Below are 15,742 nucleotides of genomic sequence, written 5' to 3' on the forward strand. Positions count from 1 at the left end.
TTAGCTTAGCCTCATATCTTTCTCTGCCTAGAGAGATTGGTCAGGGATAAATTCAAATAAAGTTCATGTGCATTTCAGCAACACATTTGATACAAAGTCTCCAAATGAATGCGTGTGGACAAAATGGAACAATATGAACTGGGTAGGAAATAAAGCAATTGGAGTTTGGTAACTAACTGAACAATTGCCAAAGGAAATTGACGGTTGAATTGATGTCAAACTAGAGGGAGGTTTCCAGTGATGTGCTGCAGGGCTCTGCCTTAGGTTTCAGTCTATTTGAGAATTTTTTTCACAACACAGATGTAGTTGTAGAAGGCAAACATATCAAACCTGAAGTTGAAAAGAAACTAAGAGATTGCAGTACATTGCATGGTAGAATCCAGACCTGAAGATCACCTCCTCTCCATCTCTACTATCAACTGGATTGATGGGTTAACAAATTTATTAAGGCTTCAAGTAGTCTGGGCTTAAGAACAGGGGGAAAGTAGTAAGGGGGTCAGAACAATCAGAACTGAGGCAGGGGAGGCTGTGAGCAGGAGACAGTCAGTGATTGGTTAATGATAGTCCTTCTCCAACTTTACAAAAGAAAAGCATGCTTCTTCTGATATATTCCAATGGTGCATTGTACCCAAGACACATTTATGCCAAGCCAAATTACAATTCAAAATACTGATGACTGAAATCCTCTTTTAATCAAGGTACTATCACTTACCCATCCATCTTATTAATGCATTCATTTCCAATAAAAAATCTACTGAGTATGTTTAATAATTGTGTATCAAAAGTTGCAGATATTTAGGTAATTTGGTTATTACTAGGTCTATTGCTATTAATAATTGTAGATATAACTCAATATAAAGGATTTAAAAAATACTTAGAGCCTTATAGTCACAGGAAATTGTTTTTAAAAATTGAATTTAAATCCACATAGATATATTTTTCATACAGAAGTATGATACAGTGGTTAATAAAAGACTTCACAGCATAAATATATATTATATTAGGACACAATTCTTTGGGGAAGTAGAATGGAAGTATGATTTAAAAATGAAAGAATGATACGATGAGCTTGTTTCATGTCTTGTTTTTTTTTTTTTTGGTGAAGAAGATTGTCCCTGAGATAACATCTGTGCCAACCTTCCTCTACTTTGTATATGGGATGCCACCACGGCATGGCTTGATGAGTGGTGTGTAGGTCCACGAACGGGATCTGAACCCATGAACCCTGGGCAGCCGAAGCAGAGTGTGCGAACTTAACCACTACGCCACCGGGCTGGCCCCTCGTGTACTTTTTTTTTTTTTTTTATAATTTTATTTATTTGTTTTTTTCCCCCAAAGCCCCAGTGGATAGTTGTATGTCATAGCTGCACATCCTTCTAGTTGCTGTATGTGGGACACGGCCTCAGCATGGCCGGAGAAGCGGCGCATCGGTGCGCGCCCGGGATCCGAACCTGGGCCGCCAGCAGTGGAGCGCGCGCACTCAACCGCCAAGCCATGGGGCCGGCCCCCCTCGTGTACTTTTTTAAGTGGATGATGGTAGATATATTGCTGTGGTATTTGGGTTCCACTGGATGCATTCAAAAGAGTAACATAACACTTTTTAAATGTCAATATTTACAATACGCCAGGGGAGAAAATAGATGTCAACTTCAAAATGTGCAAGAGGATACTCAATTTTCTAAACCATTTTGAGAGTTTTATAAGCAGAAGCTTCTGAATACCACTGTAACAGGTTCATTTGGAGCCCCTCTCCTTGGCTGGGCAGGGGAGGAAGAAAAGCACTTTTCTCCCCTCCCTCGGGAGGAAGGAAATAGTAAAAGCCATATCAGTTTCCTCTTGGCCAACAAACTGTTAGTCCTATTTGAATTGCCTGTTCCAGGAATTCTAAATTCGAGAAACTCTTCTCAAGTTTATAATCTTCTCCTTATGTGGGCAATCTTTTTTGGAGTGGTTTTCTGGTAGCAACTTGCTGCTTTCTTTTAAAAGATGGGGTATTTCACAAGTCTAATTTTTCTTCTTAGGGGTTCTTGTCAAAATTCAAGTTACAACAGGAAAGGTCTCATTCACCATCTCTTTCTATTGCCTTAGGAAAATGTGTTTCCACCTTAATTTTACCTTAATCCAATTGAGTCCCAGGGAAATTGGCTTCATTTTTTATTTTTAATGAAGAGGAAGGTCAGGTTAAGGGTAAGTGAGTTAAACGATGTCATAAAGCTAGTAAGTGTCAGAGCTGGGATTCAAACTTGGGTCTTTTGTTTCTGTCCCCATTTTCCGGCTACCTCAACTAAGCAATGGTTTTTGGAGTTGAGAAGTGGGGTGGTAAGTAAGAGGAAGAATTAGAATCTCCAATGTTCAAAGGGAAAAGTTGATGCTTAATTCCATTAAAATACAGACTTTTCTACACACTCAACAATCTTCAAGGTTTTATTGGAGCCACAATTATACCCTTGCTCAGAACCAACCTAAAATCAAGGGAGTTTTTAAATTTCACTAAACCTCTGTCTAGTCGCATGATGAATGAGAATCTTGTGCCTTTTTGTCCAATAACTTTCACCCACTATTATTCAGGACACATTCCACAGAAATATTTTCATACCTAATAGAAAACACTAAATTTTTTTTTCTAGGAAAGAGGATTAGACATAAGAGGTCAGCGTCCTTTTCTCTGTTCCTCACCTCCCCAACACCACCCCTTAAAAAATAAAAATAGGGCCAGCCCGGTGGCATAGTGGTTAAGTTCACGCACTCCACTTTGGTGGCCTGGGGTTCACAGGTTCACGTCCCGGGCATGGACCTATGTACCACTCATCAAGCCATGCTGTGGCGGCGTCCCACATACAAAATAGAGGAAGATGGGAACAGATGTCAGCTCAGGGCCACTCTTCCTCAAGCAAAAAGACGAAGATTGGCAATGGATGTTAGCTCATGGCCAATCTTCCTCATAAATAAATAAATAAATAAATAAATAAATAAATAAATAAAATAAATCAAATTATCTTATTCAGTTTAACCTGAGCTAGTACACATCTATCTAAGGCAATAACTATTTGAATGTGAATTATCTCATTCCAAACAGTGAAGTAGATCAGATTAATCTCTGAAAAGCTAATTTTGTGAACACGGACTACACTCCTGACTGACTTACTGGGGATCCACTGGGGAGTCCAACTCAAAATCCAGTGCTCCGGAGGACTGTCTATGGAAGCATGGTAAGGACAGATTTTGATTCTTAGGATTCTGAGTATACTCTTGAGGCTGGGTTAGAGACCCAGACTTCTTTGTTTGAAAGCTACCATTGGTTTCAGACATGGAAAATTCTCATTGAGATCTTATTTGGTTGAACTTCAGTGCTTTGGTATTGGTAGCACTCTTTCTCTGTAGAGATCTCATTTGAGTTTTCTTTCTTTGTTGCTGTTACTTTGATTCCTTCCTTCCCCGTGGAAAATTCTCACTCTTCTTATTCTCCTTCTCTGCAGACTACTGCTGTGGAGCTGTCTGCTTCCCTCCTCGTTGGTATGATTTTACTAAAGATAATTTGAAATTTCAGTGGCCTCTTTGGGAAACTTAAGATCTCCCCAAATAGACTCATCTAAGACCTCTCCCTTCCCACTACCTCTGCTCTTCCGTCCTTTTATCACCTTCGATCTTCCCTTCAGCTCCCTTGAATTCTTTGATATACTCCCTTTCAAAACCTTTATCTCCTCCATCCCTCTGTCCGCCTCTGCCAGACCTCTCCCTTCCCACTCCAGCCCTTCAACTTCCTATAGTCACTTGAGCTTTATGTTTCCTGCCCCCATAGGGGGCTCTCAAGGGACTTAGGCATACCAAAAGTAATCACCTAAAGCTGAAAGGCTATTTGGAAACAAACCAGATATTTTATATACTCAGATGGGCTTTGGAGACACTCAGAGAGCCCCTTAGTATAGCCTCAGTCGCTCATCCTAATTTTAGTCCACAGCCTCCATTAGATTACATATTTGGTCCAAAGAAATTCTTAAAAGTCTCCTCCACAAATATTGGTTAGGAAGTTATAGCCCTCATATTGAGCAGGTAATCTCAACTTGTATTCATAAACTTTGCTAGTCTGCTACAAAATGCTAGTATATGACAGTTCACATTTATCTGCTTCCTAGTTTTCTAAGTAAAATAAAAGTTATTAATAGTTGAAAACTATAATCAATATAAATAAATGAAACTTCTAAAAACAATAAGGTCAAAGAGAAACAACTTTGTATGCAACGTATGCAAGGTACATAGCATATGTTTTTGTTAAGCAAGAAGAGAATAATTTTTTCCTAAGGTAAAATGACTGGTTGTTCCAGAAGGAAGAAGAGGAAAAGTGTAGGACAAAATCTGAATGGATATAAAAAGTTGGAGAAGGTTTGTGAAAAAGGAATTTTATGTCATGTGGCCAAGGCTGGCTATGATTAGATAGCTTTATTTATAAGCTTTTTAAAAATAACCTTTAGTATCAGTAGTACACTATTGCAAAAGTAGGTTTAATTTTCTCTTCAGTAAAATGACAAAATTTTCTTGGATTATTGGTCTGTTCTTAATAAGAGATTGTAAAAAGTTTTTCTTTAACTTTTGAGTAATCTACCTGGGCAATAATGATTCTGTGTCTTACCAGAATAATTTCTTGTGTTTTATGTTGATTTTATCATGTCTTTGATTATTTAAGAGAAATGAGTCATCACACTTTTGAAAGAGCCAGAGTCTTTTTCATTCATGTTACCTCCTATATTTATCTTTTATTGTCATTTGGGTTAAATTGGTAGTCAAGCATTGTTTCAGAGATCCATGATCCTATTTAACCAAGTATTCAAATCTTTTCACATTTTTGACAACCTTTGATATTTTGCCTTCCACAAATCAAATTGTAAATGAAATCTTGATCTCCAACTGACTTGAAAATCTCAAAGGATTTGTTCTCTCACCTACTAAAGGGAGATATTAAAAATAGTTAGGGTTTATTTGATACGTTGATTTGCATGAAAAGCATCATCAAACGAGAAGAGTTGCTTAACCTTCCCTAGGTTGTATTTGTATGGGTCAAGTGTTATTAACATAAATACTTCAGTAATTGTATGAAGTTACTAGAAATTTGTTAATGCCCTTACTGTCCATGACACGTCCTGTTGCTTTGGCTGATATTAGACAATGACTGTACAACGTTAGTCATAATTCTAGTTATTACTTTAAAATGTTGTGTGCCACAGAAATAACCAAGTTGCGTTGTCAAATGAACTCTCGTCAGATCTTTAACCACGGCTATTTGAAGACTTTTGTCATTTACAGATAGTTATAGTTGTAGTCTGAGGCTTCCCTGAAAGTGCTTGCATCAGCTACAGGCCAGAATGCTTGTCTTCAACAAGAAGGGACTGTCTCACAGACCCATGGAAAGGACTATGCCAGGTACTCTAGGGCACAGGCTTCTGATGGCTTTCCTTAAATAACTCTGAGACTATATCACTAGACTGAGTTAGGATTTCCAGAACTCCAGTGGAGAAGTTGATGGGTTTATGAAGCTGCTAACCCGAGATCGAGGAAAACAAATATCAATTGCATAGAACTGAATGAACTGATGGAGGATGATTTGATCAGGGCTTTTGTTTGGAATATTGCTGATGCTTTACTGTTCTATTTTCTTGATATATGGAACTCCTTTTTCTTTTTTCTTAAGCTGTCTTTAGCTCATGGCAATTTAGTAGATTATACTTTCATAAATAGAAATGAAACGTTTATCTTTTTCTCCCTGCCTAATCCCTCCAGAACTCAGAAACTTATTGAGTGTTCTTATTTTCATGGCAATATAATTTACCCGCATAGGTTCAATAAGAATCTGTTATTCTTTTTTTTTTTTTTTTTTGTGAGGAAGACCAGCCCAGAGCTAACATCCGCCAATCCTCCCCGTTTTTCTTGAGGAAGTGTGGCCCTGAGCTAACATCTGTGCCCATCTTCCTCCACTTTATGTGGGACGCTGCCACAGCATGGCCTGACAAGCGGTGCGTCGGCGCGTTCCCGGGGTCCGAACCCGGGCCGCCAGCAGCGAAGCGCATGCACTTAACCGCTAAGCCACGGGGCCGGCCCCCGAATCTGTTATTCTTGTAACAGGACATAATTAAGAAAATTGATTATATCACCAAGGCTTTGACTGGAATGTCATATTTGAGAATGATGTGCATAGTATTAAGGAACCACAGTTGACTTTTGGGAGACAATGCTTACAAAGCCGTCTTGGGAAAACTGACCTTATAGGATGTCCAATCTTATAGGTGAATAAGGAAGGTCACTTCCTGGCAGGACCAGGATCTGAGGATATTTTGAGGACTTTGAGAATAGAAGAATTCACCCAAAGCTGTAGGTACTGCAGGTAAAATCTGATGGCAAGTTCTTGGCTTGGCTTCCTAACCTCGTGAGACTTTTAAAAGTCAAACTTGAGATTCTTTATGAAAACTTTCAGCAAAACCAACTTTAAAACGCCTGTGTGGTCAACTACTATCCTTGCTGCACCTATGTAAATAAAGAGCCCAGCCTGATTTCATAAACAAGAATAATCTTACTTCGAGTATCTTTGATCAAGTGGGAGGTGATTGTAGAGAAAAATTTTAAGTTTCCATAGAAAACTATAGCACACCCTTGTGGGTTATCAGATTCTAGTCCCGTTCATTGCCTTTGTGCTATTTTGCATTTCCTTGTAAATTATATGATTTTGTTACCTGTCTTTAAATTGGACTGGATCTTGCTGTCTTACACATTTTGTCAGTCCTTACCAAATTTTCAATTTTTGTAGTTTCCTTCAGTATCTGGCTACAACTCTCCAAACTAATGTTTCCAATTTTTCTCCTACTCTCCGGACTTGGCATCATTGAGAACTAAAATCTGACTGCCTAGATCCTTACTGAGACTTGAGACCATCTTGTATTTGAACTTTCCCCCCGGGATCCAAAGAAGCCCTGAGAGATGAGGCTGGCCAACTTGATAAACACGTCACAGGACTCACCAGCACAGTAGATTAGGTATGGACAGCCTTCATGCCTGGAGCTGCTGCTGTGTGGGCCGCTCAGCATGTTCACTGGAACTTCCATATCTTTCATGATCTACTCCAGGAAATAAACATGACTGTGGACAATCGTACCAAAACCTTTCTGATGTCTGTGCCATCACCGAAAACATTCAAACTGTCATCAAGTGGCCACTGCCATCCTCATTCCACCATCTAAAGATGTTTCCAACCCAACCTCTATGGAATCTTCTTGATTGGCTGCCTCTGAACTCAGAAACTAGGTTTACAGTCTGCTCCAATCATTAATCTTTGGTTTTCTTCTTCCATAGAAAATTCTTCCTCATTAAGTATCTTATTGCTCACACCATCCAGCAAATATCCTCTACTACCAAGTCTCAGAGTCAGTTCAACTAGTCCTTCAACAACAGAAAGCTTTTGAAATGAACTACATGGATTAGCTTTCCTAAGTTGTTCAATGAGAAACCTGGTTTCCCTTGAACAAAAGAGGGGACTGACAAAGATGGCCTTGACATTCTCCTTAGTTTGACTAAACTTTAAACACGTTTATTCCTGATTATAGACCTGACCTCTCTTTTCTTAGCGCATTTACTTGAGACAACTTTCCATTGTAAATTCCTCCTTTGCCCCTTGAAAGGTAACTCCTCTACAAGCCAGGAATGTCTTTCTCAAGGGCGTGGGAGCCATCCCTTTGAAATGTAAATATCAGGAAGGATAGCGCCCTGTCTCCTAGTCTGTAGCAGGATAGTAGCCTACCTTCAGTAAGTGACAATTAGCAAACACAAATGGCCTGATCACATGGACCAACCTCCCTGCTAATGTCCTCCAGTACTTTTCCACTAGCTCATCCCAATGCTTAAAAACTCTCCTGCCTTTTGTTTCAGTGGATTTGAGTTCAATCTCTCTTCCCTATTGCAATTGTCTTAAATAAAGTCTTCTTCGCCTATTAAGTTGTCCAGGGCAATTTTTCTTTGAAACACTCACAGCAATGTGACCACATGCAGAGAAGAATTTAAGCGTTCAGATACTTTATCTTTCAGTCACTACAACTGTGTTCTTTGGTAGTTTTTAGTGTGGATTTGACATTACGGGCAATTAAGTTTCTCACATGGTAACGAAAAACCAGCAGAGCAGTATGTCATGTTTATTTATAGACCACAGAAGGAAAGTCATTCTTGAAAGGAGGAAAACACCCTCCTTGTCATCAATATGAAACTATTTCAGTCAATAAGACTTAACATAAAATTATGTGTTTCTCTCCCCCACCTCATATTTTAATTAAAAGTTTGGAAAGTAGTAGTTGGCAGTTTTATGTCAGATAAATAGTATACCTCCAGCTCATTATCGAAAGTATGCATTAAAGATTAAAAACATAAGACCCTTTATAGAAATTTTAACTGGTCCCTGGTTCTTAGCATTCAATTATCATTTCTGAAATCTGAAATCAACATATTTTATGTCTAAATTGAGAGTACATTTGAAAATCAAAATTCAAAGGCATGCCTTCTAGTGGGCTGACTGATGGGAAAGGGCTGTGATTACGCCTAATTTTCACTCTCTGCATCACGATCTCATTGATTATATTTCTCAGCTTGCTAAGTGTTCTGTGAGGTGATTTTCAAGATGAATATTGCTATTTGCAGGATTCTCTGAATAGGAATATTTTGGGAGTAAATTGCACAAACCAAGCGATGTGCAGTCAATTTTCACTCCAGCATAAACAATGTATTAGAATAGAGCCCTTAAGGCTTTTTTTATTTGGGTTTCATTACACAGCTAGCTGCATTTCATCAATAAGCATCAAGTGCCAAGCTGGCAAAACTGAGGCTCACAGAGAGTATTACATATTTTTCTAACAGGTGCTCAGAGTTTGACCAGAAAAAACAAATGACCTGGATGATAAGGCCTTAGGCCTTTTGTTTCAGAGGTAGCCGTGGACACCATGGCCAGACAAAGACATTTCCGTTACATTCAGGAAACGGAGGCTGCTTGTGCATCTACTTTCTTTGTATTAACTCATTCCTAAGATTTTTAAAAGGTGTTTCTCTGTGTTAAAAAATGGGCTTGTCCTCAAAACTGTTTAAAAATTTTATTTTGGGTTTCCAGTAGTTTAAAGTTAGGCCAAGTCCACTTTTCCATCTTTTCTTAAGTGAAAGAAAAAAGTTTAACCTCTGGAAGCAGAGGGCTATAGCAGGCTGTACAGACTAAAATTACATATCCTATAGCAGAAGAACTCTGTGCAATCTTAACAAATCATTTATAGACAGCAAATATAGATAGAAGCTAGACAAAGAGAGATAAAGAACTACGTAAGTTAGTAAATTATTCACACAGGTCACTATTTCCTGATTACAAGCTAGGGGTCTGAGAATTATGGGGAGAATCTCTCAAGTCATCATCTATATGACTTTTTAATTTTTTTTGCCTTGGATACAGCCACAAGCAGAAGAAAAAGGCTAAAGGAATCTTTTTGAAATCTGCACTCCAGAGAGGAAAAACTCAGAATATGCTCAGGGAACTGAAGCCAAGGAGTTTTACTGCTAGGGAAGAAGCAGCTGCCTCTCCCCTCAGTGATTTAGACCAAGCTGCAGGAGGCAAATATCATGACTCTTTGGAACTACACACAGCAGTGAGTGGTGACTTGTAGCTTTGATAAGGGAAAGTGACTAACACAGCTGAGAGTGGCTTTCACTCCAAATTGCAAGGACTCATGAACAAACAAAGGCTCAAAGCCAGTTTTCAACATTTGAGAACCATTGTGGGGGCCACAGACTGGGGCTAAAGTCACTTGCTTGAGTCAACAACATCTATTTGTATCAGAGGTTTTTGTTATGTTTTCTCTTAAACACATTCCCCATACAGAGATAGCTAACAGTAAATATACTTTTCATTATTTTAATGAGGAAGCCCATTTTAACTGAAGATTGTATTTAAAGTAAAGGAATGTGCTTTTATCTGTGAGTTACAAAAAGCTATTTCTACTACTTAATGAAGGAAATCATACGGTATTTGGCCTTCTCCCTCTGACTTATTTCACTTTGCATTATACCCTCAATGTCCATCCATGTTGTCACAAATGGCTGGATTTCGTCGTTTCTTATGGCTGAGTAGTATTCCATTGTGTATATATACCACAGCTTCTTTATCCATTCGTCCCTTGATGGGCACTTAGGTTGCTTCCAAGTCTTCGCTATTGTGAATAAGGCTGCAATGAACACAGGGGTGCATGTACCTTTGCAAATAACAACAATAAACAAACACATAGGGACAGAGATTGGATTGGTGGTTACCAGAGGGGAAGGGGGGAGGGAGGAGGGTGAAAGGGATAATTCGGTACATGTGTGTGGTGATGGGTTGTAATTAGTATTTTGGTGGTGAACATGATGTAGTCCATGCAGAAATAGAAGTACAATGATGTACACCTGAAATTTTTGCAATGTTATAAACCAATGTTACTGCAATAAACAAAAAATTAAAAAAAAAAAAAGCTATTTCTGGTTGGGAACAAAGAGTTTATGGCCTTTCCTCTTTGTAATACTAAATCAAGAAATATTTAAGAATATACTAGATCCAAGATAATTGAGCATCTGGCTGAGGTTTTTGTCTATTGGGCCAAGTAATTATACTTGTTTGCTGAGATTATTGAGTAATGAAAAATAAGTATTGATGAGATGCAGTTGCACTGGAGAATGGGCACTAGTCAAATACCTCTGAGGACACTATCTATTAGCTAGGTGGAAAACCTGAAGAGATTCCAAAACTGATGGCTTCCCTGAATGATGATGTGGCTTTGCATTTACCCAGTCTTGGCCCTGTGACCACACATGACCCAAATGCAGAATGACTGGTGCATCAGAAGCCACACCTGGGTGTGTAGACCTCCACTGTGCCATCACCGTGCAGGCTGTGTCGTTACCTGGCCTGTATACTTTCTTACAGAGAACTAAATTTGTTCTGGGTACAGACTATTGTGCCTTGAGTTTAATTGTCACACTGAATCCAAGACCATGCCGCTGGTTCAACAGCGTGGGTTTTGCACTGATCAAAAGATGTCTACCTGCGACTTACACAATCTCATCTGCTCTTGGGGGGAGCTATCAGAATGACAGACATAAATGTCAGGAAGGTAAAAGTAGTGGAGTACACTTTGCAAGTATAACTTATTTTAATTGTATCAAACCTCTCTCTGTCTCTCCTTGTCCTCAGTCAAGCTCATCTTTCCTAAACTTTCCCTTTCTCTTCTCTAGAAGATCCTCACACTTCCTTTTATCCTTGCCTTATCTCCTAGCAAAAGAGCAACTGGATAGAGTTAAAAATGTTAGGTTGTTATAATCCTAGAAAGTAAATAAATTGAATAATTTGAGTCAATGAATTAAAAGAAAAACTTTACTCAAAGATGTTACTTAACTAGTCTCAAATTGCCCATCGTTATATTAATTAATAGGCTGTGCTTTCAATTGAATTGGTTTGTTTGATTGGCTATTTAATGTTGTTGGCCCATAGGAGATGCAAAACAGGGCATCATATTGGGACAAGTCCTTAGAATGTGCTCCTGAGAAGGGAGAAAAGATAGGAACAATCAACGTGTACAGGGACTCTAAAAAGAGGAGATGGTGGTGTGCAATGGGCATGTTCGTCTGGAGCCCTAGGCTTACCTGCAGCATCTCATTACCATTCTGGGTGCCTCGTTACCATCTTTGTTCATTGTTTCAAAAATATTAACAAGTACCCAACTTACACTGGGCCCTGGGATGGGGGTATTCAGAAATGAGTGAGATAAGGGAGATATGTAAGACGATACCCGCTGCATTCAAAAAACAATGTGATGAGGTACTCAGGTGTGTAAAATTTAAGTGTAAATCAGTGTAGAAAGGCTATAGGGGATGGATACAGAGGTTTATAAGAAACCCTAAAAGGGTTCTTTACTCTACTTGGGGTATGGAAGAAAGCTTTGAAGAAGCAATGACATTGAATTCAGTCTTAAAGGATGGAGGAAAATTCATCATGCCAAAAAAGGAGAAAGAAGTCATTTAAAGAAGAGAGGAGATCAAAAACACAGACATGGCATGAAACCATATGCATATAAAGATATCATATAAGCTACTGTGGCTAGAATATAAGAGGAGGTCGTTGGAAGAGTACGAGGTTTAGGAAGGTAAACTGGAGTCAGTCTGAGAGGGTTTTATAACGTCTGTTAAAAGAGCCTATACTGTATCTTGTAAGCACCTCATCTCCGAAATGACTTCCGTTTTACACAAGGAGTCTACAAACACACATCAAATGCAATTAAAGTAGGGATAGAAAATGGATTGTAGTAACAAATATGATGAAGGCATCCTGGTAATATGAGTTTAGTGAATACATTATTGTTAATAAATGCTGGAAGAAAAAACCAAAAATGCTAGTCAAATAATAATAATTAAGATTATAACAACAACGATGATGATAACGAATGAGAAACTTAGCTCAGTGATATTGTCATTCTTTTGGAAAACAATATTTAAAGCAACAAGTCCCTACCTTAATGTCAAATGGTCCTGTTTGATTTGGTTGATTGTAAATTTCCAACTGATTCCGAATAGGAGACAGCCACAGAAGCAGATGATTTAATTGTTCTTCAAGCTGTCCAAGATCTTTTATGTGAGCCTCAATTTCTCTTTGTTTCTCAGGTAAGTCTCTAGAAACCTGCAAGGGAAAAAATGTCGAAGATTCTCATGGAGTAAATTAATAAAAGAAAAAGAAATATTTTTAGAGTTACTTGTCATAAAATGTAATAGAAATTTAGTAAATTTGGTATTTTAACGGCATGATATTGACTACTTACATGTGTTCCATGTTAGGATTTAATTTATGTATTACAAATCATTAACTAATAGTCTTTCCAAAAATTCTATGCTTTAAAGACAATAAGCCTTGTTCGGACATCCAAAACACACACCCTCACAAATGCACACTCAACCCCAACCAATAAAAATAAAGGAGTGTATTCTTCACTTAACCATTCACTTACTAAACATAATGGTGTGATGTGTATCATATGCCAGACACTCTGCCTTTATACTTGCTTCTAATTTTCTTTTATGTTAAGGAAAATTGTACAAGAAAATTCTTTTATGTACTAAGAAAATTAGTGAGGCAAGCATTTTTGTGAGATATAGTTTGCAGGCCCTAGTATAACCAAGTAAAATAGTATCAGATGATTGGAAGGAGAAGTAAAAAGAACATTTGAAGTAGAGTAGAATATAACAATGATTGTTGGTTATTTTTATTAAGGGCTTACCATGTGCCAAGCACCATGTTTGGAAGTTTCGCATTTATTGCCTTCTTTAATCCACCCAACAACCCTGTGATATAGATACTATTATTATCCCAATTTTATAAATGGATGATGACATCGGGGTTGAGGAACATGAAATAACTTGGGAAACAGACTGACACGCCATTCAACATTGTAAGGTCTAGAGTTAGGCTGCCTGGTTTTAAATTCTGGTTCCAGCTCTTTTCTAGCACTTTAGCCAAGTTTTCTTTAACTCACAATACCTTCTCTATAAAATGGGGACAATGACAGTACCTACTTCATAGGGTCACTGTAAGGATTAAATAAAGTAATCCATGTAAATAGTTTAGAGCAATACTCTCCATGTTAGTGAATGACAATAAAATCATTAAATGCTAGTGATTATTACCCAAGCTCAAGTCTAAGTAGAGAGCCAGGATAAGCAAGAGTAAAGCCTTTTTCTTCAGACTGTCAAGGGCTAAAACAGATACGGAGGAATAAAAAATGTAAATCTGCAATGGCAACTTTTTATGATATTATTAATAATACTATTCTAATAATATAAACATAACATTACATTGCAATATGAAGACAAACGTTATAATATACATCTATTGTATAATATTATCATGATATTATGAATAATACAGAAGATTTTAAAAGTAAACTAGATAAGCACGCTAACATACTAGTCCATTGTCTAAACAATGCCCCATACTTTGGAACAATTGTTTTAGATACTTTAAAAGAACTGTCTAATGAACATCATGTTCCTTAATTGGACCCAAGAGTTGTTGGGTGAAAAGGAGATACATTAATGGATTAATAACCAATCAATTAATTTATAGGGGAAGAAATTTTATATATGCTCTTATTATATGTAAACAATATGTATTTTGAAATATATTTTAAATACATTTATGTATATTATGTAAAATATATCATATAAATATATATTATGTAAAATATAAAATATTATATATATTATGTAAAATATAACATGCGAATGCATGAGTATAGGGTTAGCATGCAGCCTAGGCTGATGCACGCCAGCCTGGGACTGATCTTCGGCTGCCACAACGTTTCCTGGGACTACGAACTTGAAGATGAATGGGAAATATTGGGCCTGCCTTATTTGTTGTATGGAACTGTATCTGGACTGGGGAAGCTGTGAGTTGGAATACAGACCTTGGGTCTATATGACTCAAATGGTGTAAAAGAGGGAAGGGAAGTAGAGGCTGTGGTTCCTATTTAAGGTGACCTGCACAAACCTTGGTTTTCATCCTTGGCAACCTTTCCCTGTGTGAGTGAGGAGTCAGAAGAAGAAACATGTGCGAGTAGCGTGGAATGCTTGTCCGTGATTAATGAATGAATCATGATGCTGCATTTGCTTTGTCTTACTTGTACCCCGCTATAAAGCCAAGTAAACATAGTATTAGATAAAGGCCTATTTGTATTTCATGAGTTCTAACCCTAAAGACATCTATGGTGCTGAACTATACTTATGTGTGTATGTGTGTGTGTGTAAGAGTGTGTGTGTGTGTGTGTGAGATAGTTGATATCACAAATGTAATTCCATGTATATAATATATAATCTAATAATGCCCTCAACTTATCTTTTCCAGAATTTATAAAGAACTAAATAGTTTATTTTTATTGGATCATTTTCTACTCACAAGTACACGTAAAAAGCATTTTACAGTTGCAACTTACAGCATCTAAGAGCCTCTAGATTCTGAAGCTACTGGAGATAATAGCCATCATATTTTCTTAAAATCACTATAAAATTGAGCTATGAGCTCATTTATATCTTAGCACAAAATAGTTCACGTTTCATTTAGGCTTCATATATAAGCACAGAAATCTGTATAACTTTTAACTAAGATTGTTGGTTTCCTTCTCATCCTCCCAACCTATCTCTTTCTGGTTATAGAGATAGACTAATGCTTGACAGACAACAGGGAATGGGTGAGATTTGACTAATATCTGGAATAATTAAATGATCGCTTATAATGAGATCGTGGAACACAAGTAGTTTTCAGCTTACTTACGACATCTGCGTTAGGTAAATCCTCACAGACCTTGTGCTTCCCACCCTCATAGCATTTACCTTACACTATTTAATTTGTCATTTATATTGACCTCCCTCACTGAGCTTTGATTTCTGGATGAACTGAGTTCCTACATCTGATAGGCCTTCAATAAATATCTGTTGAATGAAAGACCAACAATTTCCAAATTCAGGATTCATTTCTTTTTTTTCCAACGTAAGAAGCAATACACATAGAGAGGAGTCAACCACATAAAAAATGTAATTTTATCCTCAAGTTAAACATCTTTAATTAACAGACAGAAATATTAGTAAATCGGACTATGTATAAATCAGAAATTTCTTCACAGCAAAGAAAATGAAAGCAAAGTGAAATGATAAATTGCAAAAA

At 37.6% G+C, this 15,742-nt stretch overlaps 1 protein-coding gene across 3 annotated transcripts in view; it reads right to left on the minus strand.

Moving 5' to 3' along the window:
• DMD (dystrophin) overlaps positions 1 to 15,742 on the minus strand; it is a 743,617-nt gene that overhangs the window by 676,593 nt on the left and 51,282 nt on the right. For all 3 annotated transcript variants that reach the window (XM_058535613.1, XM_058535611.1, XM_058535612.1), the window contains exon 3: positions 12,545 to 12,709. The gene's annotated coding sequence lies outside the window, so the exon portion shown is untranslated. The remainder of the gene's footprint in view (positions 1 to 12,544; positions 12,710 to 15,742) is intronic.

The sequence above is a fragment of the Diceros bicornis genome, chromosome X, assembly GCF_020826845.1.
Source record: "Diceros bicornis minor isolate mBicDic1 chromosome X, mDicBic1.mat.cur, whole genome shotgun sequence".
NCBI lineage: Eukaryota > Metazoa > Chordata > Mammalia > Perissodactyla > Rhinocerotidae > Diceros > Diceros bicornis.